The following is a 19,807-nucleotide window of genomic DNA, read 5'->3' on the forward strand; positions in this document are numbered from 1 at the left end:
GGAAGGTGGGGCTTAGGGTGTCCTTTGGGTAACAGATGTATCTCTGGAGGCTGCCAGTTGGTTCTGGGAGGTGGTGGCCAATAAAGGTATACCTTGTGGCGGGCTGTTGACCACCCTCTTTTTTTTTTTTGTTCACCAAGGTGGCTTGGTGGATGTGAGGTTGCTATCCTGGATTGCAGATTTACTGGCGTGAAGCGTAGGATAGGGCACGAGTTCCATGCCGTACTGAGGGCCGTCTTGGGCATGGAGGGGGATATACAATCCCTTTCATTCCTCCTATGTATTGCCCTCTTTTCATATTTTTTCCTTCTTTTTCAAAAACAAAAAGAGAAACCTCGCCATGGAGCCTCATGCCCATTTACAAGTATGGAATTGATTCCTACACCACAACAATGTAAAATTTGCTGGCACTTCGGCCACCCAGCGAAATATTGCCGATCCATGGAGTAATGCGCAGTCTGTGGTGCTGCTGACCACAATGCATCCTGCAGCCGACTTCACTCTTCCCTTAATTGTAATGAGGCTGTGGCTTATTCTCGTTGCCAAGTTTTCTTAAAGGAATGAGAAATTCGCTGTTGCAAAGAGAAAGGTTTCTCTTACGCCATGGCAGTCTCCCATCTCTGCCTCCAAGGAAGACTTCTACGGCTGTCTTATTCTAGAGTTACTAGGCAGCCCCCAATCTCGGTGGTACCTCCTACAATCTCATCTGTAGTCACACCAGACCACAGTGCCCCGTGGCCTGGTGGCTAAAACTTGCTTCACACAGCGAGGGCCTGGGTTCGATTCCCAACGAGGGTAGAAATATTGGGCCTGTTTCTTTACACTAGTTGCCTATGCTCCCCATCAGTAAAATGGGTACCTGGGACTTATTTGACTGGTATGGATTGCATCCTGGGACAAAACTGACCTAATTTACCTGAAATGCCCTGCATAACATGTGACTTTCTTTATAGTAGTACACGTACGTCAGTTGATGTCAGCTAGGCTTGTATAACTTGTACATATACTTGTAGAAATAGATATATTAATGAGCAGGTGGACTCTGCTGTGTGGTCAGCAGTACATGACCTTCCAGTTTCATATAGGGGTATTACATTATCAGATTATTTTGCTGTAATCTCTAGCCACCTTTCTCCACTGCTGGCAAGAGCACTTATGAACCAACTCAGACCAAATTACATTCTATCAAGCTGTGTTAAGGATCCTGGTTTTATCAGTACTGTAGTTGAGACTGTGCTTTCCCATTTGTGCATGAGGCACACACATCTCACTGGTGGGTATCTTGTGGAGAGGTGCTCAGTTCCACTCTGAGAATTGTCAGGTACCACTTTGTGTGCCATATCCTATTGGACTGTCCTGTTTACCAGCAATCTCACAGAATTTGCCTTTCACACCCTTTATCTTCCCTCATTGATGGCCCCACCTTTGACAGACTACTATTGATTTAGCAACAGATTTATTACACAGCCTTTGATTATACTTCATTTAGCATTCCTCACTGCCCTTACTAACTCTACCTCTTTTATATTTTCCACCTTTGCTAGTCACAGATCAAGCATATTTAACAGCATACCCTACCTTGCAGTGCTGTATGATCCTTGTGGGTTTAGCACCTAGTTTTGATGATAATGATTTCAGCTGAGCTCTAATCTTTTAAGTTTACACCATTGAAGTTTATTCAGGTATCCTTCATGCGAGGCTCCTTGATGCTGTTGGGTCTTGCATGACATGAACCCATCTTTTATGAGGATCAAATATTATCTTCAGCTCTTCCACTTACCTTGAATCTGATAACACATTAACTGTACACATTAAAATTTAGACTGGGATATATTTTCACATTGCAGTTTCATTTATAATGTATATATACTTGTAAAATAGTGTAGCCATTATGTGTATCTTTTGCTTCAGTTTAAGGATGCTATTGGTGGCCTCAGCGTGACTTTCCCACCAATGTCACAGGTGACGAGTCAGTGGGTGTGGGTGCTCGCCATGTCAGGAATCAATCCAGTACAGACGTCAAACTACGCCGGACATTAATACTCGATATCTACTCTGTAAGACCTGTGTGGAGTATGTTGTGATCTTTACCACTAATGTGTTGGAGAGGGCTGTACACTTCTCCATACAGAACTTCTCTTGTCTTTGGCAATATTTTCTTCCAAATTAATGCCAGTCTACCCACTGTTCAAAAAATGAGAATTCGGCTTGATTTTAGCGATGAGAACATCTAGGATCATGATAGTCAATTTTTTTTTTTTTTTAAATGCTAGCACACAAGTTTTTTACAACCATCTTTCAGCTCAGTTTAAAAAAAAGCATTTCAATTCTGTTCTTGCTAGTACTTGTGATATGTAGCTGATCAGACCAAGAAAAACTTTTCAGAAAAGATACTAAAGGATAAGTCTTAATTGGTTCATCAACTATGGATGTGAAAAACTAAGGTTTATACAGCTTCTGGATTCATTTAGCACCAGCACCTTTGAGGTACGTTTGCCGTACTTGATAGTCAGTACACTGTCGACAAAATAGGAAATTTCTTTTCCAAAATACATGAAACTAATGGTAGATACACCAGAGGTTAATTGGATACTTTGCAGATTATGATCTGGTGTACTGTACATAGGCATATACTGTAATTTAGAAAAGTTTATCAAACAAGCGATACATTTCATAAGGTCAGAGTTCAGTTCTCTGTTAATGTATATGGTAAAATATAGAACATTGGGAAAGTTACCGTCGCACAAATTGGACTGTAGTTACAAATGGTAAATCATAGGCATCCCCAGGATGATACATGTATTGATATTTGTATGCAACACTTGGGTATCTTTTATTGCCAAAAATATTCGCCTATACCTTAGGCTTCTTCAGTCAAACAGGTGACTGGAGATGGTTGAATGTGATACTGTTACCCTTGATAGGAGTTAGACCCTCAAACCTCAGGCTTGAGGGACTGACCACCTACCAATGGTGATGGACTGATCACAGTCACTGTCTCCAGTGCTGTTTGACCGAAGAAGCGTAGTGTGCAAGGAGAAATATTTCGGCAGTAAAGATACCCATGTTGCACACACGTCTTATTCTTTAACACATTAGGAAGTGGAGCATAGCTGCCAAGGTAATGCAATAACTAACACCATTTTGCTACATACTCATCATAGTGACAAAACTTATTAGGGCATCTCCTGATAACCCGACAGGCGAGCTTTCCCCGACAAAGTAAACAATAACAAGGAATGACTGAATAAAACTAAAGTTATATAATCAGTTTTTATTGCTTACCAAATTATTATACAAAGTATATATCATAGAAGAGTAATCATACATTAAAACAAATCTGGAATGTATGTGAAAATCTGTTACATTGCTCTACAATCTTTCCCCCAAAAGTTACATTAACACCAAGTCAGAATTATCAGACTCACTCACACTCTCCCCGCCCTGATCTTTGGGAAAAAGTGTAATATAGTTACGTAAATTCTTATATATGTACTATAATACAGTATAACAAAAAAATAGGCACAATACCGTGACTGGAACAATACACAAATAACCCGCACATAGAAGAGAGGACCTTGTGACGACGTTTCGGTCCGACTTGGACCATTTACAAAGTCACACTAACGAGAAGTAGAGCAGGACGGGCATATATAGGTGGGAAGTGGTAGTGGTAGTAATAGCGGAGGTGGAAGGTAGTAGTAGTGGGGAAATGAGGAGCCAGCCAAATACTACGAAAGGGGAGCACCTAGCTCCCTTGCAGTGCTCCCCTCTTAGTACGTATTTGACTGGCTCCCACTACTTCCTTCCACCTCCTCCACTACTTCTACCACCACTTCCCGCCTATATATACCCGTCCTCCTCTGCTTTTCATTAGTGAGACTTTGTAAATGGTCCAAGCCGGACCGAAATGTCATAAGCTCCTCTCTTCTATGTGCGGGTTGTGTATAATACAGTACTCATGGAGGAATGCCAACCCCGTAAGGATCATGGAGCACCTGGAAAATGGAAGGCAGCTCATACTGCTTGTATCAAGAGTCCTGCACCAGCATTGAGGAACTTCCCTCTTACTTCCTGAAGGCTTTCTATATAAAATTTTTATTGCCAAAACTAACAATGTAACCTTGCTAAAATTTGTTATATACAATAATTTAATCTAAGAAGCTGCATAACTTTACCCTTCAGTGGGAATGCCTTTGCTGAAGAGCTCTTGCTCAAATTATTATTATAATCAAAAAGAAGCGCTAAGCCACAAGGGCTATACAGCTCTTGCTCAAAAATATGGAAACTACTTTGAATGAAGTGCTATAGGATCCCTATGGGTTTAGCACTCTTACATATTTGTTTCCTAAGACTCCCACTCATTCCCAGGTGCTGTAAGAATCTTTAGGCTTGACACTCCCCAATAAATATACATTAACTAACTATTTTTGCAATTTCATAATGGTACAAAGGGTGAGTATTATAGCCATTACTGTATAATTCATGAGAAAATGTTAAGTCTAAGGCTCATACAGCACCTGGGAAAAAGGGGTTAAAAAAAAGAAAAAAATCCCAAATTCCTCAGATCAAGAGCTTTCTCACCAAAACTTTTGCAGGGGCAAGAAGAGCCTCGGTAACCCTACATGAAAACTTATTTAATTACGAAACAACGCAAATATTTCCCACCCAACAGCTGCTCCCTACCTTGTATCATAAGGTGGTAAATTTTTTAATGACAATTACAGTTGATCAAGTATGAATAGACGCGATGCAGATGACTGTCGAGTATGTTCCACGATTTACAAAACATTCAGTAACTACCATTACATTAGTGGTATACAATACTGACAAGGTGATGAACTGGATGGATTTGTAACACCTGGGTATCTTTATTCTGAAGACATTTACCAATTAGTGGCTTCAATTCAATATAGTTAAAGGTAAGGTCATTAGTCCTTCAACCATGAAGGTGTTGAAAATGGACACAGTAGACTTTTAATGTGTTCAGGGTGCCCATAAAAATACTGCCTGATTTCCAACAGGTATAAAATGTAACTTTATTGTAATCTTTCACAGTAGCTTCAGTTTCATGTGGTATAGGATAACATTAAGGCACTCAATGTGCGTGCCTCTGGTTGCTTGGCAAACATCGATGCAATAGTCCAATTTGGTCCAGACGCTCTGCAGCATATCTGGTGTTATCATGCGAACTGCTTCAGTGATCATAATTTTCAGCTCCTCCAGGGTTGCAGGTAGTGGTGGTACATAAACTGTGCTCTTCACGTACCCCAAAAGAAAAGTCAAACAGTTAGGTCCAGTGACCTCCAAGTGGGCTGCGAGGTCACCGGACCCGTTTGCGACTTCTTTCTTTGGGGGTACGTGAAGAGCACAGTTTATGTACCACCACTATCTGCAACCCTGGAGATGAAAATTTCTATCACTGAAGCAGTTCGCATAACCCCAGATATGCTGCAGAGCGTCTGGACCGAATTGGACTATTGCATCAGTGTTTGCCGAGCAACCAGATGCGCGCACATTGAGTGCCTTTAACGCTATCCTATACCATGTGAAACTGAAGCTACTGTGAAAGATTACAATAAAGCTACATGTTATACCTGTTTGAAATCAGGGAGTGTTTTTGTGGGTACTCTGTATATGCCACTGGATGGCATGTCTTCAAATATTATTATAATCAAAAGGAAGCATTAAACCTCTTCGAAATACATCTAGGTGTTACATGTGCATCTAATTCATCCAGTAACTATCTCCAACAGAGCAAAGTATAAAATTATTTTCAAAATATGTAAACTTGTTACAAAAGTTCCTAACATAAAGCACTAAATCCATATAAAACTATAAAATCTAATAACACAATTCCTAAGGATTTTAAAACATATTACATATTACCTTGAATCCCAAGGAAGTGCAAAGCCCATATGGGCCATTCTGGAATAAATACCTTTTGAATAATCCTTTGAAGTTGTATGAACTGCCCCCATCATCATGGGGAAGCACTAAATCCACAAAGATCATACAATGATAATCAGGTTCAATTTGAGGGCTGAAAGGGTAGCTCAAATTCCTTGGATTAAGAGCTATTCACTGGCATCAAGGACTTGCTCTAGAAAGGACCCTGCTACCAAAAACTAAAATTGTAAACGTGGTGCCGAGGATTGTTTTGATACAGAATCTAATATTCTAGTTCTCAGCACCAATGGATCACATTTGTCTATGAGTACATGCTGCCTATTTTAACAGTCTGGATATTCTGCTAATTTTTTAAATGAAATATGAAATTTTACCATAGGTTCTTAGGAACACTACAATAAACACACGTACTATATGGAGTGTTTTCCGAGGGTCAACAACATCTCCATGGTCTGCTCCCAGACCAGGCCTCCCAGTGGATGCCTGTTCTGCTTAGAATATAAATGGGTAATCACTTCCTCATTAACCTGTTATGCACAGTGCTGTATGACCCTTTTGGGTTTACTATATAACACCAGTCATACATAGAGAACACAAAATCTCTTCATAAAGACAACCTCTAAAGATATTAATATAAAAGCTGCATCTTTAGCATTATCACATGAAACCTATTTGACAGTTTCTTGTTTTCCTAGCAAAGCATTAGAGAAAATTACAGCTACATGATACTAAAAAGCAGTTCTTGTCCACATTAAGGAGATTAAGTGTGATCCACATGGTAATGATGGCAAGCATAACCATTTAGCAATCTGTATTTCAAAGACACTTTTTAGAAGGATAATCTTTAATTAGACATTTCACCCACAGGAGTTTTATGGGTGATTAAAAAGAAAAAAAAAGCCATATTGCACTGAGGCAGGGTGACCTAAAAGAAAAATGAAAGATTTTCTTTTTAAATTAAGTAATTTATACAGAGGGGGTTACTATACCCTTGCTCCTAGCACTTCAGTTGCCTCTAACATACATGGCTTACAGAGGAAGAATTCTGATGGGTGAAATGTTGCATAAGAAAGGCTTATCCTCGAAGTAGCTTTGACTCGCCATTTATCAGCAAATGCCAGTTCAATTACACTGTTATGACAGGTGAAATTAAATATAAAGTTGCCTTACCTCTACTACAGCTATTTGTTCTAGACTGAACTTGCCATATTTATATGCGACAATCTGTCATCAATGCCATTGCAATACAAATACAGTGAAACCTTGGTACTTGAACTTAATTCGTTCTAGAAGGCTGTTCAAGTGCAGATCTGTTCGAATACCGAATGAACTTTTGCCAACCATTTTTCTTTTTTGTTGGCTGCTATCACTATTCTTAGGCCCCATGGTGACTTATTTGCATAAATAAAAAAAAAAAAAAAAGCAAAGAAACACAAAATAGTTTACAGCGAAGTTCTGGCAGGTCATGTTTGTTTGGTTGAGTACCGAGCAATTTTTTTTACAGAATAAAGCATTCGAATACCAAATTGTTCGAGTACCAAGGTTCCAGTGTAGTATCTCAATGGATCCATTAAATAATTTCACAGAAATTATGTACCAATTATATACTATAACATTCACACCTGCACTATTTTATCTTTCTAATCTGGACACCTGGTTACAGGTGGAAACACTGTACATATACTAGTTTCTCTGGCCTGGGCACCTGAATATACATGTAACATTTTTTCTGGCCTGGACACCTACATTTATCTGTTTGGTTTTCTCTTTCTGGCCTGGATACTTGGTCACAAGTGGATATACCTGTACAATGTTTTATTTGTTATCACACTGGCCGATTCCCACCAAGGCAGGGTGGCCCGAAAAAGAAAAACTTTCACCATCATTCACTCCATCACTGTCTTGCCAGAAGGGTGCTTTACACTACAGTTTTTAAACTGCAACATTAACACCCCTCCTTCAGAGTGCAGGCACTGTACTTCCCATCTCCAGGACTCAAGTCCGGCCTGCCGGTTTCCCTGAACCCCTTCATAAATGTTACTTTGCTCACACTCCAACAGCACGTCAAGTATTAAAAACCATTCGTCTCCATTCACTCCTATCAAACACGCTCACGCACGCCTGCTGGAAGTCCAAGCCCCTCGCACACAAAACCTCCTTTACCCCCTCCCTCCAACCTTTCCTAGGCCGACCCCTACCCCGCCTTCCTTCCACTACAGACTGATACACTCTTGAAGTCATTCTCTTTCGCTCCATTCTCTCTACATGCCCGAACCACCTCAACAACCCTTCCTCAGCCCTCTGGACAACAGTTTTGGTAATCCCGCACCTCCTCCTAACTTCCAAACTACGAATTCTCTGCATTATATTCACACCACACATTGCCCTCAGACATGACATCTCCACTGCCTCCAGCCTTCTCCTCGCTGCAACATTCATCACCCATGCTTCACACCCATATAAGAGTGTTGGTAAAACTATACTCTCATACATTCCCCTCTTTGCCTCCAAGGACAAAGTTCTTTGTCTCCACAGACTCCTAAGTGCACCACTCACCCTTTTCCCCTCATCAATTCTATGATTCACCTCATCCTTCATAGACCCATCCGCTGACACGCCCACTCCCAAATATCTGAATACATTCACCTCCTCCATACTCTCTCCCTCCAATCTGATATCCAATCTTTCATCACCTAATATTTTTATCCTCATAACCTTACTCTTTCCTGTATTCACTTTTAATTTTCTTCTTTTGCACACCCTACCAAATTCATCCACCAATCTCTGCAACTTCTCTTCAGAATCTCCCAAGAGCACAGTGTCATCAGCAAAGAGCAACTGTGACAACTCCCACTTTATGTGTGATTCCTTATCTTTTAACTCCACGCCTCTTGTCAAGACCCTCGCATTTACTTCTCTTACAACCCCATCTATAAATATATTAACCCTTTGACTGTCGCGGCCGTATATATACGTTTGCGAGGTACCGTGTTTGACGTATATATACTCATAAATTCTAGCGGCTTCAAATCAGGCAGGAGAAAGCTAGTAGGCCCACATGTGAGAGAATGGGTCTGTGTGGTCAGTGTGCACCACATAAAAAAAATCCTGGAGCACGCAGTGCATAATGAGAAAAAAAAAACTCCGACCGTTTTTTTTAATTGCCGACTTTGTGGTCTATTTTCGTATAGTATTTGTGGTTGTATTCTCGTTTTCTTGGTCTCATTTGATAGAATGGAAACTATATTATAGAAATGGAGGTGATTTTGATTAATTTTACTATAAAAAGAACCTGGAAATGGAGCACAAAGTACAGGAAATGTTTGATTTTTGCCGATGTTCAAAGTGAACAAATGATGTCATTGTCCAATAAATGTCCAAATAGCCATTCTAATACGCAGTCATGAATGGGTTGATGTAATTTTTACAATTATTACAGTATTGCAGTAGTCTGCATAACAGTAAATCTTCTATTTTTTGTTTGAATAAAATTTCAAAATAAAAAGCAAGAGTAATATCACAGGGACCTGGAGACATGACTGATGAACAAAGAAAATGTTATTTTAGAGCCAGGAATGTCTGCATTGTTCATTCTGGACCTTATTTTGAAATTGTCATATTTTTTAATTTTCGTGAAATTGGCCAAATTGCAAATTTCTGACCATGTTATTGGGTAGTTGAAATCGGTAAATGGGCAGTTTCTTGTACTCAATCGATAGAAAAAATAGAGTTCTGAAGAAATAGTTATGAGATTGGTTGACTGGAATAACGGAATTAGCCGAAAATAGGGCTCAAAGTGGGCGAAATTGCCGATTTTTAAATATCGCCGAAGTCGCTAACTTCGCGAGAGCGTAATTCCGTCAGTTTTCCATCAAATTTCGTTTTTTTGGTGTCTTTACAATCGGGAAAAGATTCTCTATCATTTCATAAGAAAAAATAATTTTTTTTTTTTTTCGAATATTTTGCGACACCAGAAGCAACTTCAGGATTTGGCCCTTCGACAGTCAAAGGGTTAAACAACCACGGTGATATCTGATATGGACACAAGTGGATACAAGTGCCCTTGCCCCATTCATTGTACACAATGAATTAGGCAAGGGGGTAAAAGGATGTTTAGATAAGCAAGTAACTTGTTGAATACATCAGGGGTTGGGGACCAAGTTTTTTACTTTACTTGCTCAATAGAATATGTCACTGTGAGCATTTTCAAAAGAAACACTAGTACCATACTGTAATACTGCATAAATAATAATATCCAAAATGGCAAAGAGAATGCAAGGATTGGAAATGTTCCAGCGAGGAGGAGGAGACTGGAGGCAGCGGTGATGATGTGGCTGAGGGCAATGTGTGGCGCAAATATTATGCAGAGAAATCATAGTTTAGAGATTAGCAGGAGGTGAGGAGTTACTAAAAGTATTATCCAGAGGGCTGAAGAGGGGTTGTTGAGATGGCTTGGTCATTTAGAAATTATCAAAACCAAGTGCTAAACCCACAAGGGGTGATTCAGAGAGAATGAAGCAAAATAAGATGACTTGGTGTATAAATGGGCAGCGGAGAGAAGTTGGGATAGGAGTCGTCCTAGGAAAGGATGGAGGGGGTATAGGAGGTTTTGTGTGCAGGGGACCTGGACATACAGCAGGTATGTGGGAGCATTTGATGGGAGTGGAGACGAATGATTTTTGGGACCTGATGAGCTGTTGGAGTGTTAGGAGGGTAATATTTTGTGAAAGGATTCTGGGAAACCGGTTAGCTGGACTCACGTCCTGGAGGTGAGAAGTACAGTGCCCGCACTCTAAAGGAGGGGTTTGGCATATCTGCTGTTTAGACGGACATCTAAACTGTCGTATCTGTGCACCTCTGGCAAAACAGCGAGTGTGAATGATAGTGAAAGTGGTTCTCTTTTAGGTCACCCTGCCTCAGTGGGAGACAGCCAGCATGTGAAAAAAAAAAAATTATTTGCAGTGCTCATTTTTTGTGTGCATGATGCCCCCCCCCCCCAACTGAAAATGAACCATAGTATGTATATTCAAAAAAGATGTATCTGAAATGCAAAATGAGCCAAAATCGGAGAGTTAACTTATTATACAAACAAATTTGGTATAATGGGGATCATGCTGTACCACAGATAAGTGCCTTGGTAAAGTAATAACTTGAAAAATTATACATCAAATACATTTACTCCCAATTAAAAAAATCAAATTTCTTGACCAAACTGCACCAAAATAATATAAACCAGCCATATATACACAAACCTAAGCAATCTTATCATGAAATCAGTGAGGCTTGAACCCATGGCAGGCGAGTCTTAAAACTAACAGGCCAGTGTGCTAGCCACTTGGCCAGTTGACCGAGTTTTAGAACTCGCCCACCATGGGTTCAAGCCCCACTCGTTCTATGATTTGTATGCAATTGTATTCTTGCAGTTTTGAATCTGTAAATCACATTCCAAATTTTTTTACAGGAAATCCTTTGCCTTGCCTTAAGCTGCCATGAATGGTTGATCTGCAGCAGTGGTGATACCAGTTAAAAAAAAAAAAAAAAATTCAAACATTTTTACACGATACATTATTTGTACAGAAATGGATGACACTTGATAATACACACAAAGTCCATGGTTATGCAGAGCACTTCAGGCAAGCAACGGGGTTTTAAGACAATGACAAGAATTTCTTGTCTCTTATAACATACTGTAAATCGAGTGCCTACTGAACAATTTTAATTTCAGACCTCGATATCTGGACACAAATGTAGATACAACACTGTATTGCCTACATTACTGTACATCACTTATAATCATGCTCAAAAATGGCATAGAACAGTATTCGGAAAAATAATCCCACAAATAAAAACACTTCCATAACTAATCCTTTCATAAAAGAGTGGTTAAAAATCATAAGGCATTACATAGATAAAATGGTCTTATATTCTATTCAGCTATGTTAGTTATGGTATATTTCTTTGTAAAGTATTACTATACCCTGCATAACAAATCTTCATTTGCAGTACCAAGTATATTAAAAAAGTTACAGTGTTGCTCAAATTTCCAAAAATCAAATACAGCCTTTCCTCACTTAATGACGGAGTTCCGTTCGTAAGGCCACGTTATGAAACGAATTCATCGCTAAGTGAGGAGCATACTATAATGGTAGTGGGTTTGTGTCAACCATCTTTGATGTTTTAATGTCACCTTTGCACCATTTATATCATTTCTGGTATATTTTTAAATATTTATACAGTAGTGTACTGTACGTATATTGAAATAAACAGAATAGAGGAAATAAGTTCTAATATACATTATTTAGGCATAAATACTTGTCAGAGAGACCGTCGTAAGTCCAAGGCGTCGGTAAACGAGTACACTAAGTGAGGAACAATAACTATTCGTGAATAATTAAAGTATGGAATAATTAAAGTATGGATTGGCTGACTGTATGAATCACTCCTTAATATGTACCAGAATAATTATGTAATACAAAATTATAAAATTATGTAATATAATATACAGGTAATGCTGATGCAGCACTAGATTAAAAACACTACATACAGTAATTATGCATGTTCAGATGTCATAGAATAATAGAGAGTTTGAGATGCAAGCAACCTCATGATCCATTCAAACACTAACACAAAACAGTAAGTGAAAACTAATAAAAAAGAAGCGGATATGAAAAAAATGTAGTAATAATAATACAGTGGACACTCGCTTAATGACCTAGATGGGGGACCAAAGGAATGATTTAGAAACTGATTATTATTATTCTTTCTTTCAAAAAAAAACGGCCATATCCCAACGAGGCCGGGCGGCCCAAAAATGAAAAGTTTCTCTTTTTAACTTCAGTTACGTATACGGGAGAAGGGGTTACTAGCCCCTTGCTCTGGGCACTTTAGTCGCCACTTACAACATGTGTGGCTTACAGAAGAAAAATTCTGTTCCACTTCCCCAAAAAGAAGCGCTGAACCTACAAGGGTCATACAGCTTACAGCTATAAGCTGAAATATTTTAAACAAATCACATTTTTTTCCCCAGAGTCAAATATTATAACTTGATATATGAACCAAGGCCATAATATTCCCTATCTAATTCCTATTTTTTTAATTTTGAAATTAATGAAAAACTGTCTGTATTTACCAGAGACGGGTCCACTGTTTAACTCTTAAACTGCTGTAGACCTCAGAATAAAAATGATGTTAGAGTAAAAAAAAAAAAAATCTTAAAAGGCTGCAAGTATTTTTCCAAGCAGAACAACACAATGGAGAGTTAGAGGTATTGGGAAGATGGAAGGAATATTTTGAGGAATTGTTAAATGTTGATGAAGATAGGGAAGCTGTGATTTCGTGTATAGGGCAAGGAGGAATAACATCTTGTAGGAGTGAGGAAGAGCCAGTTGTGAGTGTGGGGGAAGTTCGTGAGGCAGTAGGTAAAATGAAAGGGGGTAAGGCAGCCGGGATTGATGGGATAAAGATAGAAATGTTAAAAGCAGGTGGGGATATAGTTTTGGAGTGGTTGGTGCAATTATTTAATAAATGTATGGAAGAGGGTAAGGTACCTAGGGATTCCCAGAGAGCATGCATAGTTCCTTTGTATAAAGGCAAAGGGGATAAAAGAGAGTGCAAAAATTATAGGGGGATAAGTCTGTTGAGTGTACCTGGTAAAGTGTATGGTAGAGTTATAATTGAAAGAATTAAGAGTAAGACGGAGAATAGGATAGCAGATGAACAAGGAGGCTTTAGGAAAGGTAGGGGGTGTGTGGACCAGGTGTTTACAGTGAAACATATAAGTGAACAGTATTTAGATAAGGCTAAAGAGGTCTTTGTGGCATTTATGGATTTGGAAAAGGCGTATGACAGGGTGGATAGGGGGGCAATGTGGCAGATGTTGCAAGTGTATGGTGTAGGAGGTAGGTTACTGAAAGCAGTGAAGAGTTTTTACGAGGATAGTGAGGCTTAAGTTAGAGTATGTAGGAAAGAGGGAAATTTTTTCCCAGTAAAAGTAGGCCTTAGACAAGGATGTGTGATGTCACCGTGGTTGTTTAATATATTTATAGATGGGGTTGTAAGAGAAGTAAATGCGAGGGTCTTGGCAAGAGGCGTGGAGTTAAAAGATAAAGAATCACACACAAAGTGGGAGTTGTCACAGCTGCTCTTTGCTGATGACACTGTGCTCTTGGGAGATTCTGAAGAGAAGTTGCAGAGATTGGTGGATGAATTTGGTAGGGTGTGCAAAAGAAGAAAATTAAAGGTGAATACAGGAAAGAGTAAGGTTATGAGGATAACAAAAGATTAGGTGATGAAAGATTGAATATCAGATTGGAGGGAGAGAGTATGGAGGAGGTGAACGTATTCAGATATTTGGGAGTGGACGTGTCAGCGGATGGGTCTATGAAAGATGAGGTGAATCATAGAATTGATGAGGGAAAAAGAGTGAGTGGTGCACTTAGGAGTCTGTGGAGACAAAGAACTTTGTCCTTGGAGGCAAAGAGGGGAATGTATGAGAGTATAGTTTTACCAACGCTCTTATATGGGTGTGAAGCGTGGGTGATGAATGTTGCAGCGAGGAGAAGGCTGGAGGCAGTGGAGATGTCATGTCTGAGGGCAATGTGTGGTGTGAATATAATGCAGAGAATTCGTAGTTTGGAAGTTAGGAGGAGGTGCGGGATTACCAAAACTGTTGTCCAGAGGGCTGAGGAAGGGTTGTTGAGGTGGTTCGGACATGTAGAGAGAATGGAGCGAAACAGAATGACTTCAAGAGTGTATCAGTCTGTAGTGGAAGGAAGGCGGGGTAGGGGTCGGCCTAGGAAGGGTTGGAGGGAGGGGGTAAAGGAGGTTTTGTGTGCGAGGGGCTTGGACTTCCAGCAGGCATGCGTGAGCGTGTTTGATAGGAGTGAATGGAGACAAATGATTTTTAATACTTGACGTGCTGTTGGAGTGTGAGCAAAGTAACATTTATGAAGGGATTCAGGGAAACCGGCAGGCCGGACTTGAGTCCTGGAGATGGGAAGTACAGTGCCTGCACTCTGAAGGAGGGGTGTTAATGTTGCAGTTTAAAAACTGTAGTGTAAAGCACCCTTCTGGCAAGACAGTGATGGAGTGAATGATGGTGAAAGTTTTTCTTTTTCGGGCCACCCTGCCTTGGTGGGAATCGGCCGGTGTGATAAAAAAAAAAAAAAAAAAAAAAAAAAACACAATCAATTTATAATGTATTATGGAGCATTGAAGTGATAGAAAATGACCTTGTTGGCAACACTGGTGTAAATGCATTAAGCATTATTTATCTTTTCCAATTTATGTCAAATTATGATTTTTTTTTTCAATGTAACTATATTTTAGCCCTTTGACTGTTTTCGACATATAAATACGTCTTACGAGCCAATGTTTCTGACGTATATATACTCAATAATTCTAGCGGCTTCAAATCAAGCGGGAGAAAGCTGGTAGGCCCACATGTGAGAGAATGGGTCTGTGTGGTCAGTGTGCACCACATAAAAAAAATCCTGCAGCACACATTGCGTAATGAGAAAAAAAACTGATCGTTTTTTTGGAATAAAACACGACTTTGAGGTATATTTTCGTATAGTATTTATCGATGTATTCGCGTTTTCATGGTCTTAGGTGATAAAATGGAAAACATATTACAGAAATAGAGATGATTTTCATTACTTTGACGATGAAAACGACCTTGAAACTGAGCTCAAAGTAGCGGAAATGTTCGATTTTTACCAATGTTCAGGAGTAAATAAATCACACCACACGTCCAATACACATCAACTGGAGAATCTAATATTCTTTCACTGGTGCACTGATATTATTTATACCATTTTTACAATAATGCAGTAGTCTGCATAACAGTAAATTTTGCATTTTTTTTGTATGAATAAAAAATCAAAATAGAAAGCAATAATAATATAAGAGGGGCCTAGAGATGTGACTAATAAACAGAGCATATGTTATTTTAGTGCCACGAATGTCTACCTTGTTTATTCTGGACCCTATTTTGAAATTGGCATCTTTTTTAGTTTGCATGAAATTGGCCAAATTGCCAATTTCTGACCACCATATTGGGTAGTCCAAATTAGTAAATGGGAGGTTTCTTGTACTCAGCTGATAGATAAAATGGAGTTCTAAAGAAATAGCTATGAGTTTGGTCAAATGGAATTGGCTGAAAATAGGGCTCAAAGTCGGCGAAATCGCCGATACGCATATGTCGCCGAGACCGCTAACTTCGCGGGAGCATAATTCCATGAGTTTTCGACCAAATTTCGAACTTTTGGTGTCATTACCATCGGGAAAAGATTCTCTATCATTTCATAAGAAAAAATAATTTTTTTTTTTTTTAAAAACTGAGCGACATAGAATGACAGTTTCAGAAAGGGGCCTGAAACAGTCAAAGGGTTAATATGATAAAAACTGTGTTTGAAGGTCTTTTATTATACTAAATATGCAAAGTCCATTTCATTTAGTTTATGCGGGAGTGCTAAACTTGTAGAGGCCACAGTATTTGAGAATACAGTGGACCCCCGCTTAACGATCACCTCCAAATGCGACCAATTATGTAAGTGTATTTATGTAAGTGCGTTTGTACGTGTATGTTTGGGGGTCTGAAATGGACTAATCTACTTCACAATATTCCTTATGGGAAAAAATTCGGTCAGTACTGGCACCTGAACATACTACTGGAATGAAAAAAGTTCGTTAACCGGGGGTCCACTGTATTTTGGCCTAAATTGTGTGATAATGCAAATTCTAATGAAAAAGCTACGTTCATGAATACGGTGAAAAGTGTCAAGGGCCTTCACTGCCTCTGTTTAGTTTAATTCAGCCTATGAGGTAACAGACATTTCAGAATACCCGAGCACCAAGAATTAGTGAATGATCGTTAGATTTAATCATGCTGAATGCTAGACCTACTATATACTTCTCATAAAAGCACTCACTTTACAAGCAATTATTATACTCATAATCTTAATTTGTGAAGGGGTAAGCCAGTGAAAAGCCTCAGTCACATAACCAAAAGCTCCAGTGGCAGGTCATCGTATGACTATGACCCAAGTCAGGAAAATCATCTTGTTTCCTGACAAATTTTACCTAGCTTAACCTTTACTTCACAATTTTTTAACATTCCAAATGCTCTTATTAAAGGGGAACAATTTTTCATATAATGAATTTAAGAAAAAAAAAAAAGCAATAAAAAAAAAGTGTGCACAAGTGTGACATGAGTTGCTTGGTTGGTTTATTTGTTAGGTTTGAAATCTCTGAAATGCACAAGTATCATTCAGACTGTATATCAACCCCTAGTCAAATTTTGATCCCTAAAATAGGGATTAAAGAAAACCCTTAGTGTATATATCCATCCACACACATCTGTTAGCATGTGTATATATAGATACAGACCTCTGCATATTATTAGATACACCAGATATACATGTGTCATACAGAAACTTCTTGGAGTATATTTACATACACTATTTGAATAGATTATTATTATTATTACTACAATGAAAGCTTTTTAAAAGAGTTGGGCTATAAAAAAAAAAGACGGAAAGATGCAGGTAGAATCCTTTCTGGCCACTAGAAATATTGGAAGATAGGGAATTACAATTTTTAAAACAAAACTGAAAACATGAAACAAATATTAGAAATTAGAGGAAAAATAGTAATCCATAGAACAATTAGATATCTTTCTTTCAACACACCAGCCATATTTCACTGAGGTGGGGTGGCCCAAAAGGAAAAACAAAAGTCGTAAGAGGCAACTAAAATGCCGGGAGCAAGGGGCTAGTAACTCCTTCTCCTGTATATATATTACTAAATTTAAAAGGAGAAACAATTAGATATATTAGTGAAAAATGGCAATCTCTAAGAAGGATAATGAAAGCTAGAAATTATATTATGGATATAAAGGACTGAATGGCAGTATGTACTGTATTTGTATTATCTTACTAAGCTCAACTACCAGGAAAGAAACAGACATAGAATGCTGGACAAATCAGTGGGGGATAGTAGAATGGATATGATGATGCAATACTGTAAAACAAGCAGAAAGTCATATTCTTTAGTAAATGTGAAACAAGTCCCTCCAGTATTCTCCAGATGAAAATTATAATAATGTATCTTTTTCTTGCCTGCATGCCAGGGAGTGCAATTTGAGGATTTTTGGCATTTTCTAAAGTTATATTACAACAGCTTGGAGACGTTGAGAGAATAAATGATGGTGGAGTTAAAATGAAAACATACAGGAGGAAGTACAAGGTTTAGTCATGTATACAACCCATTTCATGGAAAGAATTTGCAGAAGTATTTAAGGGATGTGTCATAAATAGTACAGAACAAGTCAAAAAAAAAAAAAAAAAGTTTAAATGGAGCTGCCAGAGTTTTTGTTTTTGCTGTTACCTCTTTCAAGAGTTCTTAGGCATAAGGAGGTATCAAAGCTATAGGTACCAAAGTCCTTCTGAGATGAGAAATTGCATCCAAAATTATGTATGTACTGGAAACAAGAGATGATCATTATTCCACAGTGAAATTTGATGAGAAAATCATTTTCCAATTGAATAACAAATAATGACACTAATAATAATACCTTTAATTTTCAAACTATGTATTACAAGTAGTGTCACACTTTCAAATTTAATGAACATAAATGATGGGGAGATGGAGGTTTTGGGTAGATGGCGAGAATATTTTGAGGACCTTTTAAATGTCGACGAAGAAAGGGAGGTGGTAATTTCATGCACTGGCCAGGGAGGTATATCATCTTTCAGGAGTGAAGAAGAGCAGGATGTGTGTGTGTGGGAGGTGCATGAGGCATTATGTAGAATGAAATGGGGTAAAGCAGCTGGAACTTACGGGATCATGACAAATGTTAAAAGCAGGGGGGGGACAGTGTTGGAGTGGTTGGTATTTTTGTTTAATAAATGTATGAAAGAGGGGAAGGTACCTAGGGATTGGCGGAGAGCGTGTATAGTCCCTTTATATACAGGGAAGGGGGACAAAAGAGAGGCGGTAATTTCATGCATTGGCCAGGGAGGTATATCATCTTTTAGGAGTGAAGAAGAGCAGGATGTGTGTGTGGGAGGTGCATGAGGCATTATGTAGAATGAAAGGGGGTAAAGCAGCTGGAACTTACGGGATCATGACAAATGTTAAAAGCAGGGGGGGACAGTGTTGGAGTGGTTGGTATTTTTGTTTAATAATTGTATGAAAGAGGGGAAGGTACCTAGGGACTGGCGGAGAGCATGTATAGTCCCTTTATATACAGGGAAGGGGGACAAAAGAGATTGTAAAAATTATAGAGGAATAAGTTTACTGAGTATACCAGGAAAAGTGTACGGTAGGGTTATTATTGAAAGAATTAGAGGTAAGACCGAATGTACAATTGCGGATGAGCAAGGAAGTTTTAGAGTGGGTAGGAGATGTGTAGATCAAGTGTTTACATTGAAGCATATATGTGAGCAGTATTTAAATAAAGGTAGGGAAGTTTTTATTGCATTTATGGATTTAAAAAAGGCATATGATAGAGTGGATAGGGGATCAATATGGCAGATGTTGCAAGTATATCGAATACGTGGTAAGTTACTAAATGCTGTAAAGAGTTTTTATGAGGATAGTGAGGCTCAGGTTAGGGTGTGTAGAAGAGAGGGAGACTACTTCCCGGTAAAAGTAGGTCTTAGACTGGGATGTGTAATGTCACCATGGTTGTTTAATATATTTATAGATGGGGTTGTAAAAGAAGTAAATGCTAGGGTGTTCGGGAGAGGGGTGGGATTAAATTATGGGGAATTAAATACAAAATGGGAAGTGACATAGTTACTTTTTGCTGATGATACTGTGCTTATGGGAGATTCTAAAGAAAAACTGCAAGGTTAGTGGACGAATTTGGAGGTGTGTGTAAAGGTAGAAAGTT

The 19,807-nt window shown here is 38.8% G+C and overlaps 1 long non-coding RNA gene across 1 annotated transcript; it reads right to left on the minus strand.

The window, feature by feature from the left end:
- Positions 1-4,616: 4,616 nt before the first annotated feature.
- LOC138852078 (uncharacterized) lies at positions 4,617-13,279 on the minus strand. The gene is made up of 2 exons (XR_011391556.1): positions 9,929-13,279; positions 4,617-8,857 (listed from the first exon to the last, which is right to left on the minus strand). It is a non-coding gene; the product is annotated as an uncharacterized lncRNA (long non-coding RNA).
- Positions 13,280-19,807: the final 6,528 nt, after the last annotated feature.

This window comes from Cherax quadricarinatus, unplaced genomic scaffold (genome assembly GCF_038502225.1).
Source record: "Cherax quadricarinatus isolate ZL_2023a unplaced genomic scaffold, ASM3850222v1 Contig3770, whole genome shotgun sequence".
Lineage (NCBI taxonomy): Eukaryota > Metazoa > Arthropoda > Malacostraca > Decapoda > Parastacidae > Cherax > Cherax quadricarinatus.